Source organism: Dryobates pubescens, chromosome 9 (genome assembly GCF_014839835.1).
Source record: "Dryobates pubescens isolate bDryPub1 chromosome 9, bDryPub1.pri, whole genome shotgun sequence".
NCBI lineage: Eukaryota > Metazoa > Chordata > Aves > Piciformes > Picidae > Dryobates > Dryobates pubescens.
The window spans coordinates 5,109,683-5,131,620 of record NC_071620.1 but is presented as its reverse complement, the minus strand read 5'-3'; the positions used below and the strand labels follow the sequence as shown (position 1 = coordinate 5,131,620).

Below are 21,938 nucleotides of genomic sequence, written 5' to 3'. Positions count from 1 at the left end.
AAAGAGCAACACCGCAAGAGCAGAAACTGTAAGCAGCAAGCAGAAACAGGAGGTCTCTTGTGTTACAGTCCCAAATACAAGCCCCATGCTACCTTGCTCCATCCAGCACTTTCAAGTTGGCATGACATCAGCACAGTATTGAATACTCATCATCGAATTCAGTTGTCTAAACCCATGACACCATGTAACAGGCCTCACAGAAGTCAATGTAAATAACCACTGCTCTTTCTTCATCCACTGTACCAGCTGTCTCCTCCGAGCACACTATGGGATTGATCAACCACAATTTGCCACTGTGCAATCTGTGATGACTGTTCCAAGTTGCCTTCTTGCACTCCATGTACCTGGGCATGGTTTTCAGAAGGGTTTTCTCCAAAATCTTTGTGGAGACTGAAGGGAGCTTTATAAGCAAGTAGTTCCCTGGATCTGCCTTCCTGCCCACATGCATGTATTGTTTGCCTTTATCCAGCCCTCAGAAACCTTTCCTGATCCCTAGGGACCTTGTGAAGAAAATACAAAGCAGTCCTTGCAGTGACCTCAAACAGCTCTTTCCTGGGATCCATTCTCTCCTGTCCCATGGATTTGTGTGTATCCAGTTTCCTTATATGGTCACTAACTTCATCATCTCAGGTCCTACCCTGGAGATCTGAGGACAGAATGTGCCAGTAAAGACCAAAGCAAAGACGACACTGACTTGCTCAGCCCTTTCTATGTGCTTTCCTATGAGATCTGCTGCCTTGTTTCACAGCCCTATATCTTCCTTAGACCTCCTTTTGATTCTACCTCTAGAAGCGCTTCTTGTTGCCATTCCCATTCCTCACCAATTTCAAATCTAACAGCTCTGGCTTCCTTAATTCCCTGCCTACATGACCATACATTGGTCTGCATTGCTCCTGAGAAGCCCTCCTTGATGTCTCTTTTTTAACACTGGAGACCAGGCTGCACACTCTGCCTGTCTGTTGTGCCTGTGTGACTGCCTGGACTGTGGGCTGGGCTGTGGGGAGGCTGTCTTCAGACAGCAGCATCCTCTTTGTGTCTCATTTCCTTCAGGGCAATCTTCCATGGAAACCTGTGAAACAGTCCCAACAATGAGCTGCTAAACCCTCTAGTTTAAGTTCCTTTTATCATACTGACAACCTCCCAATTTTACTCAAAGTATTTGTAAATTTCAGACAAAAGGAAGTTTAAGAATACCCCCCCCTCCTTTTTCTCTATTGAAGTCAACTGAGATCTGAACAAAAAAAGTTCAGCCATACTCACTAAATTGTATTCACTGACTAGGCTGATATAAAAAAATAGAGGAGTAGTGATTCTTAATGATTATTAATGATTATTTGTATGTTATTAGCAATTTTAAGTATTGATTTGTAAATAGTGATCCATGGCTAAATCTGATAATATGGCTAGAAAATAAAACCAAAAGGCACTGCAAAAAATCACACTCAACTCAGCATCTCATGAATTTTCTCTGCTACCTGTCAACAGACATGCTGGAGGGAAGGGATGCCATCCACAGGGACCTTGACAGGCTGGAGAGGTGGGCAAAGCCAACGTCATGAGGTTCAACAAGACCAAGTGCAGGGTCCTGCATCTGGGTGGAGGCAATCCCAGACACAAATGCAGGCTGGGCAGTGACTGGCTGGAGAGCAGCCCTGAGGAGAGAGACTTGGGGGTGCTGGTGGACGAGAAGCTCAACATGAGCTCTCAGTGTGCACTTGCAGCCCGGAAAGCCAATCAGATCCTGGGCTGCATCAAGAAAAACAGAGCCAGCAGGTCAAGGGAGGTGATTCTCCCCCTCTACTCAGCTCTGGTGAGACCACACCTGGAGGACTGCATCCAGTTCTGGAGCCCCTATTACAAGAGGGATATGGACATGCTGGAGCGTGTCCAGAGAAGGGCCATGAGGATGATCAGAGGGCTGGAGCTCCTCTCCTATGAGGACAGACTGAAGGAGTTGGGGCTGTTCAGTCTGGAGAAGAGAAGGCTCCGAGGTGACCTCATTGTGGCCTTCCAGTATCTGAAGGGGGCCTACAAGAAGGCTGGGGAGGGACTTCTCAGGATCTCAGGTAGTGATAGGACTAGGGGGAATGGAATGAAGCTGGAGGTGGGGAGATTCAGGCTGGAGGTGAGGAGGAAGTTCTTCCCCATGAGAGTGGTGAAGCCCTGGAATGGGTTGTCCAGGGAGGTGGTTGAGGCCCCATCCCTGGGGGTGTTTAAGCCCAGGCTGGATGAGGCTCTGGCCAGCCTGATCTAGTGTGGGGTGTCCCTGCCCATGGCAGGGAGGTTGGAACTAGATGATCCTTGTGGTCCCTTCCAACCCTGACTGATACTATGAAACTTTTAAGCCACCTAGTCTCACCTCCTTTGCAACTCACAGTGCTGCCTAATTTAAACATTCCATAATCATGTGGGTTTCTTCTTATTTCTACTTTTCAGTCCTAAACTGTGAGTCTGTGAGATGTCCAATTACTTGTGGGTTTATTTTATTCACAGAAGAAAAATAAGAGGGATAATACAGGTTTTGTTACTCCCACCTGTTAAGAGAAACTGAATGAGTGTTTGACAGGTAAAAATATAAAGGATGAACCCCCCAAACTGAAACATTATTGGAATTAAACTCACATACATTTGTGAGAGTTTGGGTGACTTCCAGAAACTGACAGGATTTTGCTTTTTCTTTGACATGTATAGTATGTTCACAAAGCCTCCATTAAAATGCCATGTAATTAACTTAGGATGCAAGGGATAAAATGGTGGAAGGAACAACAAAGATAATTTGTCATCAGGATTTTAATTAAAACCCCCAGTGTTGTAGGAATTACTTTCAGCAGTGCTTTGCCCTGATTACTGCCTGTCAGATAGTATAGAAGGACCCAACAGGATATTTGATTGGGGAACATTTGCAGTATCTCATCCCACATCAGCATTATCAAGGTGAACTATTTACCTACACTGACTGTCATTAATAACACAAATTATTAATAGAGTCATAGAATGGTGTTGGTTGGCAATGAACTTAAATATCATCTAGATCAAACCCCCCTGCTATGGGCAAGGACACCTTCCACTACACCAGGTCACTCAAGTCTTCATCCAACCTGGCCTTGGACATGTCCAGGGAAGGGGCATTCACAATCTCCCTAGGCAGCCTGTTCCAGTGGTTCACCACCCTCACTGTAATGATTTTTTTCCTAATATCTAGTCTAAATCTACCCTCCCCAAACTTTAAAGCTGGTCTCTCTAATCCTATCACAACCAGCCACTGTAAAAAGTCCCTTCCTGGCTTTCTTGTAAGCCTCCTTCAGGTACTGAAAGGCTGCTATAAGAATCACAGAATCAATAAGGTTGGAAGAGACCTTGAAGATCATCAAGTCCAACCTGTCACCCAAGACCTCATGACTACTAAACCATGGCACCAAGTGCCAATAAGGTCTCCCTGGAGCCTTCTCCAGGCTGAACAGCCCTAACTCTTGCAGTCTCTCCCCATAAGGGAGGTTCTTCAGCCCTCTGATCATCTTTGTGGCCCTCCCATGGACCCACTCCAGCAGTTTGATGTCCCTCAACACTGGGGGCATGAGAACTGGATGTAGTAGCCCAGGTGGGTCTCACAAGAGCAGCACCGAAGGGCAGAATCACCTCCCTCATATTGGTGGTCACACTTAGAACAGAATAGAATTAACCAGGTTGGAAAAGAGCTTTGAGATCGTCAAGTCCAACCCATCATCCAACACCATCTAATCAACTAAACCATGGCACCAAGCACCCCATCCAGTCTTGTCTTAAACACTTCCAGTGATGGTGACTCCACCACCTCCCTGGGCAGCACATTCCAACGGCCAATCTCTCTTTCTGTGAAGAACTTCTTCCTAACATCCAAGCTAAACCTTCCCTGGCACAGCTTGAGATTGTGTTCTCTTGTTCTTTTGATGCAGTCCAGGACATGATTGGCCTTTTGGGGCTGCAAGCACACATTGCTGGCTCCTGTTGAGGTTTTCTTTGGCTGACATCCCCAAGTCCTTTTCCTCGAGACCGCTCTTGAGCCACTCCTTGCTCAGCTTATATTTGTCCTTGGATTGCCCCAACCTAAGTGTCTGACCTTGCACTTGGCCTTTCTGAACTTCATGCAGCTGGAGAGCCAACTCTGATCTTAGGTTCTGAATTATACATAGAATAAACCAGGTTGGAAGAGACCTTCAAGATCATCACGTCCAACCCATCAACCAATCCAACACCACCTAAACAACTAACCCACGGCACCAAGCACCCCATCAAGTCTCCTCCTGAAAACCTCCAATGATGGTGACTCCACCACCTCCCCAGGCAGCCCATTCCAATGTGCAATCACTCTTTCTGTATAGAACTTTTTCCTAACATCCAGCCTGAACCTCCCCTGGCGCAGCCTGAGACTGTGTCCTCTTGTTCTGGTACTGGCCGCCTGGGAGAAGAGACCAACATCCGTCTGTCTACAACCTCCCTTCAGGTAGTTGTAGAGAGTAATAAGGTCACCCCTGAGTCTCCTCTTCTCCAGGCTAAGCAACCCCAGCTCCTGCACTGCATCTAGGTAGTGTTCTTATCCAGCCTTCACAATTTTTGTTCTTTTTTCCCCAGATGTTTCCCCTGTAAAGCAGACCAACTTCTGAGTCTGCAGCACATTTTAAAGTAATTACACCCATCCACTTACAAAGTGAAGTGCCACTTGAGAATTTGGCAGTATTACTTTAAATAATCTCTCAGCCTACTGATGTCTCTCCTAAGTATCTTCTGTTTCCACACATAGCTGGTGAATGAAGTTACTTGAACTAATCAATTCTTACACTTCACCCCAGAGAGTGATTTTTTTTTCCTCCATGAAAAATAAACAATGCAACATGTATGGGTTACAGAAAAGAAACTTGTAATGCAAAAGAAAATTATATAAAACAAAATTTCAGTTCCTATAGCTTCCCCCCCCCAGTTATCTAAAAGTATTTTTACAAGCAATCTCACTTTGAAATCCGAGAGTGCCATTGTGGACTGTATTACAGACATGACTTTGGTCACTTTTGCCCAAAGCAATGCAGGAGTTTAATGTTACATATGGGCACAGGGATGGGATAGCAGATGAAGAAATCAAATTTACCTCTACAATAAATCATAGAATCAGTAAAGTTGGAAAAGACCTCAAAGATCATCAAGTCCAACCTGTCACCCAACACCTCATGACTACTAAACCATGGCACTGTGCCATGTCCAGTCCCCTCTTGAACACCTCCAGGGATGGTGACTCCACCACCTCCCTGGGCAGCACAATCCATTGGTTAACAACTCTCTCTGTGGAGAACTTTCTCCTCACCTCAAGTCTAAACTTCCCCAGATGCAGCTTGAGACTGTGTCCTCTTTTTCTGGTGCTGGTTGCCATAAAGAGGAGAGTCCCATAAAGAGGAGATGTGCAACATCACAGAGGAACAACAAGCTGCAATATTACACAATCCCTTACAAAATCATGCTAAGTGAACATAGAGGTAATTGGATGTTGCCTTTTTTTTCCTCATTGGTTTGAATTTATGATTTATTCTCTGCAAAACTTTGACTGAATCATGTCTATATTGCTCACAGCTGTCTATAAGGCACATGGACAACTATCTTTTATGGCTCATAAATTATTAGGGAATCAAGATCTTTCTAGCTCTTTAATCTTAAATGGGGCTAGGCCCAAAGTACTAAGCTTTTGCTTCTCCCTCTTTGAGTGGGCAACATGAAGACGGGGGTTGTCCTGATCCTCAAGCAGTATTTATACCACATCCAGCAGGTGGCCAGTCACTAGTGGTGTGCCCCAAGGATCAGTGCTGGGCCCCATGCTCTTTAACATCTTTATTGATGATCTGGATGAGGCCATTAAGTCCATCATCAGTAAATTTGCTGACGACACCAAGCTGGGGGCAGGAGTTGATCTGCTGGAGGGTAGAGAGGCTCTGCAGAGGGACCTCGACAGGCTGGACAGATGGGCAGAGTCCAACAGCATGAGATTGAACACATCCAAGTGCCAGGTTCTGCACATTGGCCACAGCAACCCCATGCAGTGCCACAGGCTGAGGTCAGAGTGGCTGGAGAGTGGCCAGACAGAGAGGGACCTGGGGGTACTGGTTGATGGTAGGCTGAACATGAGCCTGCAGTGTGCCCAGGTGGCCAAGAGGGCCAAAGGCATCCTGGCCTGCATCAGGAACAGTGTGGCCAGCAGGAGCAGGGAGGTCATTCTCCCCCTGTACACTGCACTGGTTAGGCCACACCTCGAGTCCTGTGTCCAGTTCTGGGCCCCTCAGTTTAGGAAGGATGTTGACTTGCTGGAATGTATCCAGAGAAGGGCAACAAAGTTGGTGAGGGGTTAGGAACACAAGCCCTATGAGGAGAGGCTGAGGGAGCTGGGGTTGCTTAGCCTGGAGAAGAGAAGGCTCAGGGGTGACCTTATTGCTCTCTACAACTACCTGAAGGGAGGTTGTAGACAGGCAAAGGTTGGTCTCTTCTCCCAGGAAGCCAGCACCAGAACAAGAGGACACAGTCTCAAATTGTACTAGGGGAGGTTTAAGCTGGATGTTAGGAAGAAGTTCTACACAGAGAGAGTGATTGCCCATTGGAATGGGCTGCCCAGGGAGGTGGTGGAGTCACCATCATTGGAGGTGTTTAGGAGGAGACTTGATGGGGTGCTTGGTGCCATGGGTTAGTTGATTAGGTGGATTGGATTGGTTGATAGGTTGAACATGATGATCTTGAAGGTCTCTTCCAACCTGGTTTATTCTATTCTATTCTTCTATTCTATTTCAAATGCAAAGAAATCCTAAAGCTTTAAAAGTGTTGGCTCACTGATTTTCCATCAGTTCCCAGCTTTCCTAAGAGCTGTCTCATTATGCTGCAGGTTCAAACATGCTTTGCTTGCATCTTCTGTCATAATCACATTATGAGATGGCACATATATTGGCTGTATGGAAACATTTTGAGATTTCAGGCTAGGAAGATGACTCAGTTTCCTTATTTAGACAGAATATTCTGGGGGCTGGCACATTAATCCACTCATTAAATAACACAATGTGCCTTCTCGCTTTTCGTCCCTCCCTTGTCATTTTTGCATTCCCAGTTTCCTGATCTTTCTGTCATTGCATGTTTCTTTCTCCCAGTCTGTTGATCTCTCTTTTCTTTTCTACTCCTTGCTCTTCCTCCTGTGCCTCTTCACTCCTCTGACAGTCTCTGTTATCCTATTTCTACATAACACGACCAGTCATTCCCAGCTTCTTTTATTCACATCCAACTTCCTTTCTATTTATGCTGTTTATTTCCTAGGACATACACACATGGCAGGAAACCAGCAGCTTTCTCATTTTCCAGTAGTTCATGTGGGGAAAATCTCTGCTATTACATAGCATCTAAAGCTAGTCTACAGCAATGCCCCATTTACCAAGTGCCCCAGAAGCAAAGGACCACCACTTCTTTTGAATGTCCTGCAGACTACAGAGCTATTCTAGGCAAGAGCAGGTCCTACATGTGACATGCTTGACAGTGGCTCCGTGGCAAACTGTAGGTCTTGTCTTTGAAACTCTTCAAGACTGCTGGATGCATAAAACAAATTATGTTGGGTCAAACGTCATGAAAAGTGATTTTCTCCTCCTCTCCTAGTGCTAGATGTTCCTTTTAAAGTATTAAAGGTACTCATCAGAGCTAGTTCTCTGGGCAAGGCCTGGGGCTTCTGGATACAATGCTAACGCCGGTATGAAAGCATTTCCTTTGTGCCACAACGGAGCCATATAATGGAAGGTAAAATAACAAAGTAGACAATCTAGAGAGAGAGAACATTAGAATTTTTCTCTTTGATTTCTCTTCCTTAGATGTTAAACCCATTAAACAGGCCAGTATGGAGGCAACCTCTTATTGAAGTAGAATGTTGCATCCACTCACATGTGGAAACATATTGAGCAGTAACAGCTAATTATTTCAGTCAGCTTCCTCCCCCCCCCATCAATCATTATAACTCCTAGATATTAATTACAACCCATATCTTTAAAAATATAATCAATTATTGCCAAAAGACCACATAGCTGCTTATAGTGGAAAACATGCTGTTAAGATAGAGGAATAATTTGAAATTATATGCACTATGCAGCACAGAAAAATCTATTAGCACACACAAATTAACAATCTAATTGGTGTTTGCAGCCAGGGCACTGTAATGGCCTGACAGTCTGTTGCTGGTGATCTAGAGCACAAGTAAAGCTGTGAGTTTGCTATCCTAAAGCCCACCAGCAGTATTTCCACATTCACTGTGTCTTGCATAAATGACCTAGTCCAATGTGCAGCTGGTTGGATTATGCTTACTTGCATTTAGGTGTTATCCTTTACAGAGCAATTATAAACCATTGCCACAAAGCTTATATAAGGACACTAACTTCTGTGCCTAATTCTTTCCACTTAGTTGACTCTAAAACTGTAGATACAGGAACTTAAATGGAAGATAGGCCATCTGATTATGACCTTCTTTCCCTCAACTCATCCTCTCAGCCTCTCCTCAAGGCCAAGCTGAATGCATATATGCACAAACATCCTTCTACTTGCAGTGCTACCCACAGACAAGAGAAACCAAACATCTCAAGAGAAATAAAGAAGAAAGAGCTGGAAAGTGAAATAAAGCCAGCCAATCCCATGCAACAGGAGCTAGGCAGATTTTGGAGGGACGTGAGTAAAATGATAAGCGTTCTATCCTGCTAACAGGTCTCCTCAACTCCTAGAAATGATATGGGAGAGAAGAGGAACAGGGGAACTGTTTTGAAAGTTTAGTGAGAGCACTTACACTGCACCCTAATGCAGCATCTCAGCCTTCACACTGATCCCCTAAGACATGCACATGTTTTCCGGTGTCTTACGTTTACTTTTAATGCAATTCCCCAGACTCTGTGAACAATTCAAAAGGTACCTCATGTCCATGTGAAGAGCCAGAAATGATCTAATTCACCATGTTCATAAGTTCACAGTTCAAGAGGTTTGAGTCAGACACTGCTATACTTGTCCAATGCTGTGCGAAGCACTTTATAGGGTGACACAGCTTACTGTAGATTTAGGGTTCACACCTTACAAAATTCAGCCCTGGGCACTGTGGGACCTGAACTGCTTTGCCATGATGCAGACCCAAGCGCTAGCGCACAGGCAAGGCTAAGCAGTATGGACACTCAGTCTCTGGCTTAGCTACTTGGCTTACTCCAAATAGAGTAAGAGTCCATAAACCTCTACAGGGAAGGTATGCTCAGTGGGGAATTCAGTGGCTGACAAACAGCTGAATGGAAACACTCCACAAAAGTGGCTGGTGCACGTACGCAGAGCCATATGTTAGCACAGCAGGATAAAGGCAGAGTCACCTCCTGCCATGAGCTGTATTAACAACTATGTTGGAATCCTCTGCTCCAGAAACACCTACTAAATATCCCAATTCAAAATATATATAAAAAACATTGCATAGAAGTGCAGTGTTACAACAGTAACACATAGTGCATTTTTCAGTAGTATAGCTTGGCATTCCATAATGCTGTCTGACCACTTTCCCAAAAGAAGGGTAACAACTTACAGAAAGTTGCTTTACTAAAGGTCCAGCGATCATGAAGGAAAGAGAACAGAAAGTTCAGGCATACAACAACTCCTTAGGGTGTTTCCCAGCCCAAACTGCAGCTCTCCTCATCTGTGATATCCTGGATGCAGAAGATAGTTAAGGAATATCTAATGTACTGGATGCAGGAGACAGTTAGTGGTGATCATAGAAAATACCAAAATGACTATTCAGTTCCTGTGCTCTGGCAGAATCTGTGCTATTGGTTATTGCTGTCTTTTCTTGCTTCATTAAAAGTCTTTAAAATATCACCTCTGACTTGACTGATGTACTTTTGAAGTAATTTTTTGAACCAAAGTACAGAATACAGAACAGAATACAGAATTAACCAGGTTGGAAAAGACCTTTGAGATCAAGTCCAACCTTTCACCCAACACCATCTAATCAATTAAACCATGGCACCAAGCACCCCATCCAGTCCCTTCCTAAACACCTCCAGTGATGGTGACTCCACCACCTCCCTGGGTAGCACATTCCAATGGACAGTCACTCTTTCTATGAAGAACTTCTTCCTAATATCCAGCCTAAAACTCCCCTGGCACAGCTTGACAGTCTGTCCTCTTGTTCTGTCACTGGTTGCCTGGAAGAAAAGACCAAACCCCACCTGGCTGTGACCACCCTTCAGGTAGTTGTAGATGGCAATAAGGTCTCCACTGATCCTCCTCTTCTCCAGGCTAAGCAACCCCAGCTCCCTCAGCCTCTCCTCATAGGGCTTGTGCTCCAGACTCCTCACTAGCTTTGTTGCCCTTTTCTACCAGTGCACTGAAGAGTTCCCTTCAGAGTTCCTGGCTTTTGTATTGACAAGTTTTATTTCTAAATGTTTTTTGCTTTCCTCTGGTCAAGGTTTGGCAATGCCGCTCTCTGTATTTGTGAAAGGGCACAAAGTTCCTTACTAATTTTATTCAAGCTCCCTTATCTAAGAAAAAAAAAAAAAGCACTGGGATTAATTCGTTCTTATATGTGACTTCCAAGCTGAGAAATTATATTTCTTCCCCTACTTCTTTGGTTAACATTACTAATAAGGTTATTTTCATCTACTGGTAGAAAATTAAAGAGTAACACTTTGCAGCAGAGAATGAATCTTCTCTACAACGACCTGAAGGGAGGTTGTAGACAGACGGATGTTGGTCTCTTCTCCCAGGCAGCCAGCACCAGAACAAGAGGACACAGTCTCAGGCTGTGCCAGGGGAGGTTTAGGTTGGATGTTAGGAAGAAGTTCTACACAGAGAGAGTGATTGCCCATTGGAATGGGCTGCCCGAGGAGGTGGTAGAGTCACCGTCATTGGAGGTGTTCAGGAGGAGACTTGATGGGGTGCTTGGTGCCATGGGTTAGTTGTTTAGGTGGTGTTGGATTGGTTGATAGGTTGGATGCGATGATCTCGAAGGTCTCTTCCAACCTGGTTTGGTTTATTCTATAATGACAGTTTTATTCCTTTCTCATTATGACAATGTTGCTACTGTCCTTTCATGGGCTGCACACGGTAAGGCAGACAACCTGCTTGGATATTGCAGTAAGAAGCTTCTGATTCCAGAGGACAAACCAAGACTCATCAATACTGTTCAGCATCTGGGTTCCTCCTCAGGTGTCCAGGCTATGCTATCTTCTCCCTATATTTATTTTTCCTTATGGAGGAATTGGCAGGGATTTGCCAGTAAATTACAAAACTGAACTCTACAAAACTCCCTAGGGCTTCCCATAGGTGGGATTATGGAACATTAGTTATCTACTGCCAGGTTAAGGTCTGGGAGCTTCTGGGAGCATCGCCATATCAACCCGTGTTTTTAACTGGTTTACTTAGAGGCTATGTTGTAGTCTAAAAGTAACAGTCTAAAAGTAACATTTGTCTCTCATGTAGCAAAGTTTTGACACATCCTTGTTGATCTGTATTTGCTTAAATAAATCAACAACCAATTAATGTATCACAGTATCACAGTATCACAGTATAATTAAGGTTGGAAGAGACCCCAAGGATCATCAAGTCCAACCTGTCCCAACAGACCTCACGACTAGACCATGGCACCAAGTGCCACGTCCAATCTCCCCTTGAACACCTCCAGGGACAGTGACTCCACCACCTCCCTGGGCAGCACATTCCAATGGCGAACGACTCGCTCAGTGAAGAACTTTTTCCTCACCTCGAGTCTAAACCTCCCCTGGCACAGCTTGAGACTGTGTCCCCTTGTTCTGGTGCTGGTTGCCTGGGAGAAGAGACCAACCCCTTCCTGTCTACAACCACCTTTCAGGTAGTTGTAGAGGGCAATGAGGTCACCCCTGATGCTTCTCTTCTCCAGGCTAAACAATCCCAGCTCCCTCAGCCTCGCCTCATAGGGCTTGTGCTGAAGGCCTCTCCCCAGCCTTGTTGCCCTTCTCTGGACACCTCCAAGTGTCTCAATGTCCTTCTTAAACTGAGGGGCCCAGAACTGGACACAGGACTCAAGGTGTGGCCTAACCAATGCAGAGTACAGGGGCACAATGACCTCCCTGCTCCTGCTGGCCACACTATTCCTAATACAGGCCAGGATGCCATTGGCCCTCTTGGCCACCTGGGCACACTGCTGGCTCATGTTTAGGTGGGTGTCAATCAGCACCCCCAGGTCCCTCTCTGTTTGGCAGCTCTCCAGCCACTCTGACCCCAGCCTGTAGCTCTGCATGGGGTTGCCGTGGCCAAAGTGCAGCTCCTGGCACTTGGACTTGTTAAATGCCATCCCATTGGACTCTGCCCATCTGTCCAGTCGGTCGAGGTCCCTCTGCAGAGCCTTTCTACCCTCTGACTAACATCTGTTCCCAACTTGGTGTCATCTGCAAACTTGCTGATGACTGACTCAATCCCCTCATCCATATCATCAATGAAGATGTTAAAGAGGATGGGGCCCAGCACTGACCCCTGGGGGACAATGTGAAGCAAATCAACTTCAAAATGTTAGCATAGACCAGTTTTAGTCTTTAGAAGGGGAAAAAGGTGAATGAAAATTGAGATACCAGAATGAGTAACAACCAAAAAGTTTGTATCATGCCTAAATGCAAGTCTGTTGGACACAACTATGCTGGTCACTTCTGCTGCCTTCTCCCACATTCAAAGTGCTTAACACTTGGAGTACAGCAAACACTCACTCTGCACACAGTATTAAGCTGGTCTGACAACATTACTACTCTCTGTTTTCCACAGTCTGCCCCAGAGCTGTGCCAGTGGAGAGGGTCATGTGAATTCTCTCTAAAATGCTTGAGGCAAAATGAGTCAGTTTATTTTCAGTGGTGTGAGCTCTGGATCTGGACTGGCTCGGCTGAGTTTGCAAGTTTCAGGGTAAGGCGCAATCATGCGAGCCACTCAGCTAGCAAAACTGCAGGGGCAGCACTGCCAGCTGGTGGGTGGCAACGACAGTGAGAAGCAGGAACATCTTCAAGCGACAGCTAAAGCCTAGAAGATGTCATCCCTTAGCAGTTACAGAACTTCTGCCTCCTTAGGTGTGGAAAGAGCAAGCCCAAAAGAAAACAGATGTGACAGGTAAAGTTTCTGTTAGTATCTGGGGGGAAAAAAAGTCACAGTAAGCTACTTCTATCCGCTTGTTATAGGGCAATCCTTGAAACTAACCCAAAACCCAGCTAGTAAATCAGCAAACTTTTGTATGTAGAGAAAATTCTTATACTTGCCTGAAAATTAAAAGCCATCACTTTCCTGCGGTATAAATACACCAACTTAGACTTTTTCCTAGCTTTTGACATTAAAAAAATTCCAAACTCATAACATTTTCAAATACCAAGAGCTAAATCTATCTGTGTCATAACAAAAGCTCTATAGGAAGCGAAAAAGAAAATAAGCTGAAAATCTGAGAAGTCTACTTTTGAAATAATAGAATACATAGAATACATAGAATAAACCAGGTTGGAAGAGACCTTCAAGATCATCGTGTCCAACCTATCAACCAATCCAACACCACCCAAACAACTAACCCACGGCACCAAGCACCCCGTCAAGTCTTCTCCTGAACACCTCCAGTGATGGTGACTCCACCACCTCCCCAGGCAGCCCATTCCAATGTGCAATCACTCTCTCTGTATAGAACTTTTTCCTAACATCTAGCCTGAACCTTCCCTGGTGCAGCCTGAGACTGTGTCCTCTTGTTCTGGTACTGGCTGCCTGGGAGAAGAGACCAACCTCCGCCTGTCTACAACCTCCCTTCAGGTAGTTGTAGAGAGCAATAAGGTCACCCCTGAGTCTCCTCTTCTCCAGGCTAAGCAACCCCAGCTCCCTCAGCCTCTCCTCGTAGGGCTTGTGTTCCAAACCCCTCACCAACTTTGTTGCTCTTCTCTGGACTCGTTCCAGCAAGTCAACCTCCTTCCTAAACTGAGGGGCCCAGAACTGGACACAGTACTCAAGGTGTGGCCTAACCAGTGCAGTGTACAGGGGCAGAATGACCTCCCTGTTCCTGCTGGCCACACTGTTCCTGGTGCAGGCCAGGATGCCATTGGCCCTCTTGGCTGCCTGGGCACACTGCAGGCTCATGTTCAGCCTACCATCAACCAGTACCCCCAGGTCCCTCTCTGCCTGGCTGCTCTCCAGCCACTCTAACCCCAGCCTGTAGCACTGCATGGGGTTGTTGTGGCCATTGTGCAGAACCCGGCACTTGGATGTTCAATCTCATGCCCTTGGACTCTGCCCATCTGTCCAGCCTGTCGAGGTCCCTCTGCAAAGCCTCTCTACCCTCCAGATCAACTCCTGCCCCCAGCTTGGTGTCATCCACAAATTTACTGATGATGGACTCAATGCCCTCATCCAGATCATCAGTAAAGATGTTAAAGAGCATGGGGCCCAGCACTGATCCTTAGTTTTTCTTCCTTCCTAAAAAAAGTTATTTTTGGATACATGGCTGAAGAGCCAATCCACAAAGGTGCCTTGCAAATGCAGCAGCTGAGTGTAACACACAACCCCAGTTATGCCTCTTGATATGGTCAGAAGAATGCATAGGTAACACTCTGCACCTTGTTCTGAGCATAATGGGAAATGCCATCCAACCCAGCAAGGCTGGAAAACCCTTTTTTCCTGATTGGCTACTTATCCCAAACTGCCTGGCAGAGGTTGGAAACATGCAATGCAGGGAAGTGATTTTCTGTGGCATTCATTCAATTTACCTGCACTACACTCCAGGGAGCCATGCTATTAAACAACAGCTCCAGCAGGTCAATAAAGTTAACTTAATTAAATTGCTTTCCCTCCCACTCTTCCAACTAGCAAGATTTAGGGCACAGGGACACAACACTGCTTGTAAATAAAAGAAGAAAGGCTTTTTTTCCTCTTTTTTAAATAATTCCTTATGCAAAGCAGAGAGAGTTTAGGTTCAAACAATCATGCAGGATAAGTGCAGAGACAAAACTGTGGGGGTTTGTTTTGATACCAGTTCAAGTGCATATGGCAGCATAGCATAATTCAGTATTGTAGTAATGATATTCACATATTTTCTTCTGCTTTTCCTCCTCAGTTCCCCAAGCCTGATGAAGCTGACAGGTCAGGAGACAGGTGCTTTGCACTTCTATGGCAGTGTATAAATCTCAGTGACAACTAAGAAAACTACAACCATTAGCAAAAAAAAAAACCCTAACAAAAACATAAGGGAAAAAAAAAGAGGAAGAGAGTTTTCTTAGGGTAATTAAATGGTCTATTTCCTTCCTAATGAACTGTACTACTGGATCTTTACTCATTTGTACCCTGACAAGACAGGCAAAGTCTGTTTCGGTATCTGCCTAATGACAGAATCACAGAAACATTCAGGTTGTAGAAGACCTTCAGGATCACCAAGTCCAACCAATGACCCTACTCTACAAGGTCCACCCCTAAAGCATACACCCAAGCACCACATCCAGATGACCTTAGAACAGAATAGAATAGAATAGAATAGAATTAACCAGGTTGGAAGAGACCTTTGAGATCATCAAGTCCAACCTATCATCCAACACTATCTAATCAACTAAACCATGGCACCAAGCACCCCATCCAGTCTCTTCCTAAACACCTCCAGTGGAAGTGACTCCACCACCTCCCTGGGCAGCACATTCCAATGGCCAATCTCTCTTTCTGGGAAGAATTTCTTCCTAACATCCAGCCTAAACCTCCCCTGGCACAGCTTGAGACTGTGTCCTCTTGTTCTGCTGCTGGTTGCCTAGAAGAAGAGATCTTTAAACACATCCAGGGTTGGTGACTCAACCACCTTCCTGGGCAGCTCATTCCAATGCCTGACCACTCTTTCTGTGAAAAAGTTTTTCCTAATGTCCAGTCTAAACCTACCCAGTCATAGCTTGAGGCCATTCCCTCTTGTTCTATCACTAATTACCTGTGAGAAGAGTCCAGCACCAGCCTCTCCACAACATCTTTTCAGGTAGTTGCAGAGACCAATGTGGTCTCCCCTCAGTCTCCTCTTCTCCAAACTGCACAGCCCCAGCTCCTTCAGTTGTTCTTAATCAGATTTATTCTCCAGGCCCTTCCCCAGCTTCATTGTCCTCCTCTGCACTGGCTCCAGCACCTCCACATCTGTACTGAGGTGCCCAAAACTGTACACAATGCTTGAGGTGTGGCCTCATCAGTGCTGAGTACCAGGGGACAATCAGTTCCCTACTCCTGCTGGACACAGCATTTCTAATCCAAGCCAGGATGCCATTGGCTTTCTTGGCCACCTGGGCACACTGCCTGCTCACCTTCAGTTGCTTGTTGATTAGAACCCTCAAGTCCTTTTCTGGCAGACAGCAATCCAGCCACACTTGCCTGAGCCTGTGGTGTTGCTTGGGGTTGTTGCGACCCAAGTGCAGGACCTGGCATTTGGCCTTGTTGAAGCTAACAAGCACTGTTATCTTTTCACTGGTTATTAGGACTACAATACACAAAAAATATTCATGCTGAGCTATATAGGACTGCATTTAGCCAGACTTTCTCCTAAGCTAGACTGGATCTATCCCATCATATCAGAATGGGGGGAGTCATGTTTGGAAGTGGCACTCCTTAAAAAGACAGTAAACACATTGCTCCCTGACCCAAATTCTTTGGGTTGTCAGGAACTGCAGCCCTTTGCCAGAGTCCCAGGAGTAGCTGCTGGAAGCAGGGTGTTACAGACATACACCACACCCCCGTGGATCATGGCTACAGCAACATCAATTTATTCTATTTTTAATGGTTTGGGTGATGCAGCACTAGCCTGGTCTGCAGCTAAAAGGTCAAGACAGGGCATGATGACTCCACAGACTCTCCCAGACCAGGCTCCCTTACTCACTGCTAGGACTGCTGCTGATCAGCCATGATTTGTGCCTGTGGAAGGAGACTGGAGGGACCCAAATCTCTGAGACTCAGGTCTTTTTGCTGCCGGAGAGGAGGAGTGGAACAGCAGGAGCAGCAGCCTGGCTGTGCACTGTAAGGAGCAGAGACCATTTTCTTCACTTACAGGACTGAGAATGGGAGATCACAATGATCCTGCTTGCCTTTAGGCACTTAACCAAAGCTCTTAATTCAGAGGAACAGTTGCCTTTGGCTGACAATGGATAGAAACAAACACCTCTAAAAGCCCACTCAGGCCTTCAATGCACCAGGGTTCTTCAAGGTCTTGCCATCCCAGTATTCCTTCCATATGTTAACTGGAAGAGCCTAAGGTGATAGTACCTCTGAACTTAGCATCCTCACTTAGATGCCAGAAATTAGATAGTAGTGAATCCCTGAGACTATTGAGGAACAAGAGAGACTGTGAGGATGAGAGCAGTGACTATGGGACCTGACACTCCATCAGGACCTGCCCACTCATCTCTTGCCTGAGCACCCCTACAAAGGGTCCCCTATTCAAGGAACTTTATTGTTACTGCAGCTAAGGCTTTTTACTTGCCTCTGCTACCAGCTGCAGGAAGTGTTTGATCCTCTGCACCCACATTCTACCTGGCCACAGTAGAAATGTTGTCAGCCTGGCATTTCTGGAGAGGAAGGCAGAGATGTGAAGAGTTTTCCTCTGTTGCAGGGAGGATGGTGCTGCCTGGGGTTCAGCATCGAGCAGAGAGGCAGGCAGACAATACCTGCTCCAACACAAAGACTCTGAGTGGAAAAGTAACCCTTGAATACAAGTTTAAGACACAAGAACTGGGGTGAATGTCTGCCTTTTTGTGTCCAGTGCCCCTGGCATCTCTTGCCTGATTAGAGGTTCCCTAGGACTGAATTCCTCATTCAGCAGTCCCCTCTCCGTGGCCCAAATCAGGTGACTGTGACCCTTCATTTTTACTCATTCATTCACCTGAAAAAACTCTGAATTAACAGAGACAGGTGTCACATGTGCTCAGCATCTCCAGGGGTGAAGATCTTAATTTGTTATACCTGTCAGCCCAGTAAGTGAGTGCTCTGTCACACCATGGGCAGGTACCTTCCTTCCTGACATTGTCGAAACCGGATCTGTCTATTCAGCAGAGCTCTGTGCTGAGCAACCACCATACTGTGGGGAAAGGAGTTTGAGGTCAGCACCATCTGTCTACATAATTGCACTTGTTGGTGGAAAATTGTTGGGCCAGAGACTAATGTTTTTTATTTATAATCTTTCTGTGTTCACCCCAAATTTCCTGTGCCTTAAAATTTTCCTGTGCCTTAAAGACCTTTCTGTGCCTTAAAGACCTTCCTATGCCTTAAAGACTTTGACACAGTCCCTCCAAAACATCCTTCTCTAAGCTGGAAAGATATGGATTTGATGGGAGGACTGTGCAGGGGACAAGGAGTTGGTTGGATGATTGCATACAAAGGCTAGTATGGAGACAAGAAATGAGTGCTGTTCTTCAAGGGTCTGTATTGGGACCAGTGCTGTTCAATATCTTCAATGATGTACACAGCAAGATTGAGGGCACCCTCAGCAAGTTTGCAGATGATACCAAGGTGAGTGGTGCAGTTGATAGGACTGAAGGATGAGATGCTATCCAGAGGGACGTGCACAGGCTGGAGAGGAGGGCTGAGGAGAATTTCATGAGGTTCAACAAGGCAAAGTGCAAGGTCCTGTACCTAGGTCAGGGCAACCTTCAATATCAATACAGGCTGGAGGCTGGTGAAACTGAGAGCAGCCCTGCAGAAAAGGACTTTGGGATAGGAGAGGACTGGTGGATGAGAATCAGGACAGGAGCCAACAATGCACACTTGAAGCCTAGAAGGCCAAACACATTCTGGGCTACATCACAATAAGTTTGGCCAGCATGTCAAGAGAGGTGATTCTGCCACACTGCTCTGCTCTGGAGAGACCTCACCTGGAGTACTGTGTCCAGCTCTGGGGTCCCCAGCACAAGAGAGACATACACCTGCTGGAGTGGGTCCAGAGTAGGACCACAAAGATGATCAGAGGGCTGGAGCACCTCTCCCATGGAGAAAGAGTTTGGGCTGTTCCATCTGAAGAAGAGGGGGCTCTGGGACCACCTTGTCACTACATTTAAATATCTGAAGGGGACCTACAGATAAGCTGGGGAGGAACTATTTAGAAGGGCTTGTAGCAATAGGATGAGGGGCAATGGTTTTAAAGTGGAGCAGGATAGAAGTAGGTTGGACATAAGGAAGAAGTTCTTTACAATGAGAGTGGTAAAATACCGGAACAGGTTGCTCAGGGATATGGTTGAGGCCCTGTCCCTGGAGACATTAAAGATCAGACTCAATGTGGCCCTGGGCAGCCTGATCTAGTTGATGGTGTCCCTAGTGGCTGCAGGGAAGTTAGAACAAGAGGGTTGGGCAAGGACCTTTGAGGGTCCTTTCCAACCCAATGCAATCTCTGAATTCAGAGATACACTGGCAGTCCCACCGGCATTAAAAGTAGGAATAATCAACTGAGTCAGTACTTTATCTCAGTTATATCTGTACTCTTGATAGGTTTCATTATACCTGGGAATGATTAAAATCACTTTCATACTATTCAATTTGAATTCATGTTCCCTTGACCCAGGAAATTAATATGGTTGTCTTTATAGTTGTGATGGATTACGCCCATCCTGAAAGCAGGGGGCAGGGAGGGCTTGTAAGAGCTTTGCCCTCCCTGGAGGGGTTTTTCCCCCTGGGAAACTGAGTTAGTCTGTTCCACTTCTCCTCCCTGCCCAGCAAGCCTATAAAAAGGAAGACACCACAGCCATTTGCCCTCTTTTGCTCCTGCCTTGCCTGGATGAGAGGACTGCTGCTGGCTTCCTGCTTCTCTGCCACGTGGTCAGGCCTGGTCCTCCTCCTCCCTGCTACATCCATGCCTCTTCAAAGGACTTCAAAGGACTGGTTTTGTACACTTATTTTCCCCATCCATCCTTGTTCCTTATCCTTGTGAACCCTTCCTGTTATTGTTATATATATGCACATATATATATATGTATTAAAGAAAATGTTTACCTCTCTACTTCCAAACCAACTCCAAATTATTTCTCAGTAGATTTGCTCCTTCCCTTTCTTTTTCTCTCGATCTGGAGAGAGGAGAGGAAGGGGGGAGGGATTCTCAGCCTTACCCCCCATCTGAGCTCTTAAATCCCAGTTAAAGCTGAAACCACCACAACAGTAAATACAAGGATTAAGCAAAAGTCAGGAACACAAGGGGAAAATAAAGCTGAATGAAGAACTTACTTGCTAGAAGACCAGTGGTATTTAAAAACCTGCTGTGATGGATCAGTTTTTGCAGTCAGGCTGCAGTCTCAAGATATTTTAAGGGTGGTGAGTATGCCCTGAAAAGAAGAATAATCAATGAGTAGCAATTATATCACCTATCAAAAATTAACCCCAAACTTGTCAAAATAACCTGCTTGTGGACTTCTACAAGTTGAACTGCTCAGATCAGGCTTCCTGGAGTGCACAGCAGAACAGAACAACAATTCTGATTCTATTGTGTGTTTGTATCTGTGAGCTGTTCCAGCTGTGAGAGAACAGTAAAGATGGACAAATTGTCTCCTTTCTGGCTTAGTAAACCAATCTGCTCAAGTAAATGACATAAAATACAAATCACATAAAATCATAGAATCACAGAATATTAGGGGGTGGAAGGGACCTTGAAAGAATCATTGAGTTGAACTCCCCTGCCAAAGCAGGAGCACCTAGAGTAGGTCACACAGGAATGCATTTAGGCTGGTGTCGTACATCTCCAGAGAAGGACTCCACAACCACTCTGGGCAGCCTCTTCCAGTCTTTTGTCATCCTCACAGTTAAAAAGTTATTCTTTATGTTCACCTGGAACTTTCTATCACAGTATCACAGTATCACTAAGGTTGGAAGAGACCTCAAGGATCATCAAGTCCAACCTGTCACCACAGACCTCATGACTAGACCATGGCACCAAGTGCCACGTCCAATTCCCTCTTGAACACCTCCAGGGACGGTGACTCCACCACCTCCCTGGGCAGCACATTCCAATGACGAACGACTCGCTCGGTGAGAACTTTCTCCTCACCTCCAGCCTAAACTTCCCCTGGTGCAGCTTGAGCCTGTGTCCTCTTGTTCTGGTGCTGGTTGCCTGGGAGAAGAGACCAACCCCTTCCTGGCTACAACCACCCTTCAAGTAGTTGTAGAGGGCAATGAGGTCACCCCTGAGCCTCCACTTCTCCAGGCTAAACAATCCCAGCTCTCTCAGCCTCGCCTCATAGGGCTTGTGCTCCAGACTCCTCACTAGCTTTGTTGCCCTTCTCTGGACACGTTCAAGTGTCTCAATGTCCTTCTTAAACTGAGGGGCCCAGAACTGGACACAGGACTCAAGGTGTGGCCTAACCAATGCAGAGTACAGGGGCACAATGACCTCCCTGCTCCTGCTGGCCACACTGTTCCTGATGCAGGCCAGGATGCCATTGGCTCTCCTAGCTGCCTGGGCACACTGCAATGAAGAATGTTACTATTTATGAATGGCCACCTCATAGCAACAATGATGTTTCTCCTTATTGAATGGATGAAAACAACGGTCCAGAAAGACAGGTGAATGAATAATGACCAAATGATAAACACTACAGGGGTACTATGTTACTTTGCACCTGAATGGTTGTAGGCAGGAGGGGGTCGGTCTCTTCTCCCAGGCAACCAGCACCAGAACAAGAGGACACAGGCTCAAGCTGCACCAGGGGAGGTTTTGGCTCAAGGTGAGGAGAAAGTTCTTCACAGAGAGAGTTGTTAGCCATTGGAATGTGCTGCCCAGGGGGGTGGTGGAGTCACCATCCCTGGAGGTGTTCAAGAGGAGATTGGATGTGGCACTTGGTGCCATGGTCTAGTAGTCATGAGGTGTTGGGTGACAGGTTGGACTTGATGATCTTTGAGGTCTCTTCCAACCTCATTGATTCTATCATTCTCTGATTTGTGTGCATGTACGAAATATTTAGCAAAGCACA

General features: G+C 45.9%; 1 protein-coding gene across 2 annotated transcripts in view; it reads right to left on the bottom strand.

The window, feature by feature from the left end:
- LOC104299421 (poly(rC)-binding protein 3) overlaps positions 1–21,938 on the bottom strand; it is a 588,572-nt gene that overhangs the window by 192,164 nt on the left and 374,470 nt on the right. Inside the window, exon 3 of one of the 2 annotated variants that reach the window (XM_054164280.1) lies at positions 20,200–20,297. The exons of the other annotated variant lie outside the window; for it this stretch is intronic. The gene's annotated coding sequence lies outside the window, so the exon portion shown is untranslated. The remainder of the gene's footprint in view (positions 1–20,199; positions 20,298–21,938) is intronic. 2 annotated transcript variants of the gene reach the window in all.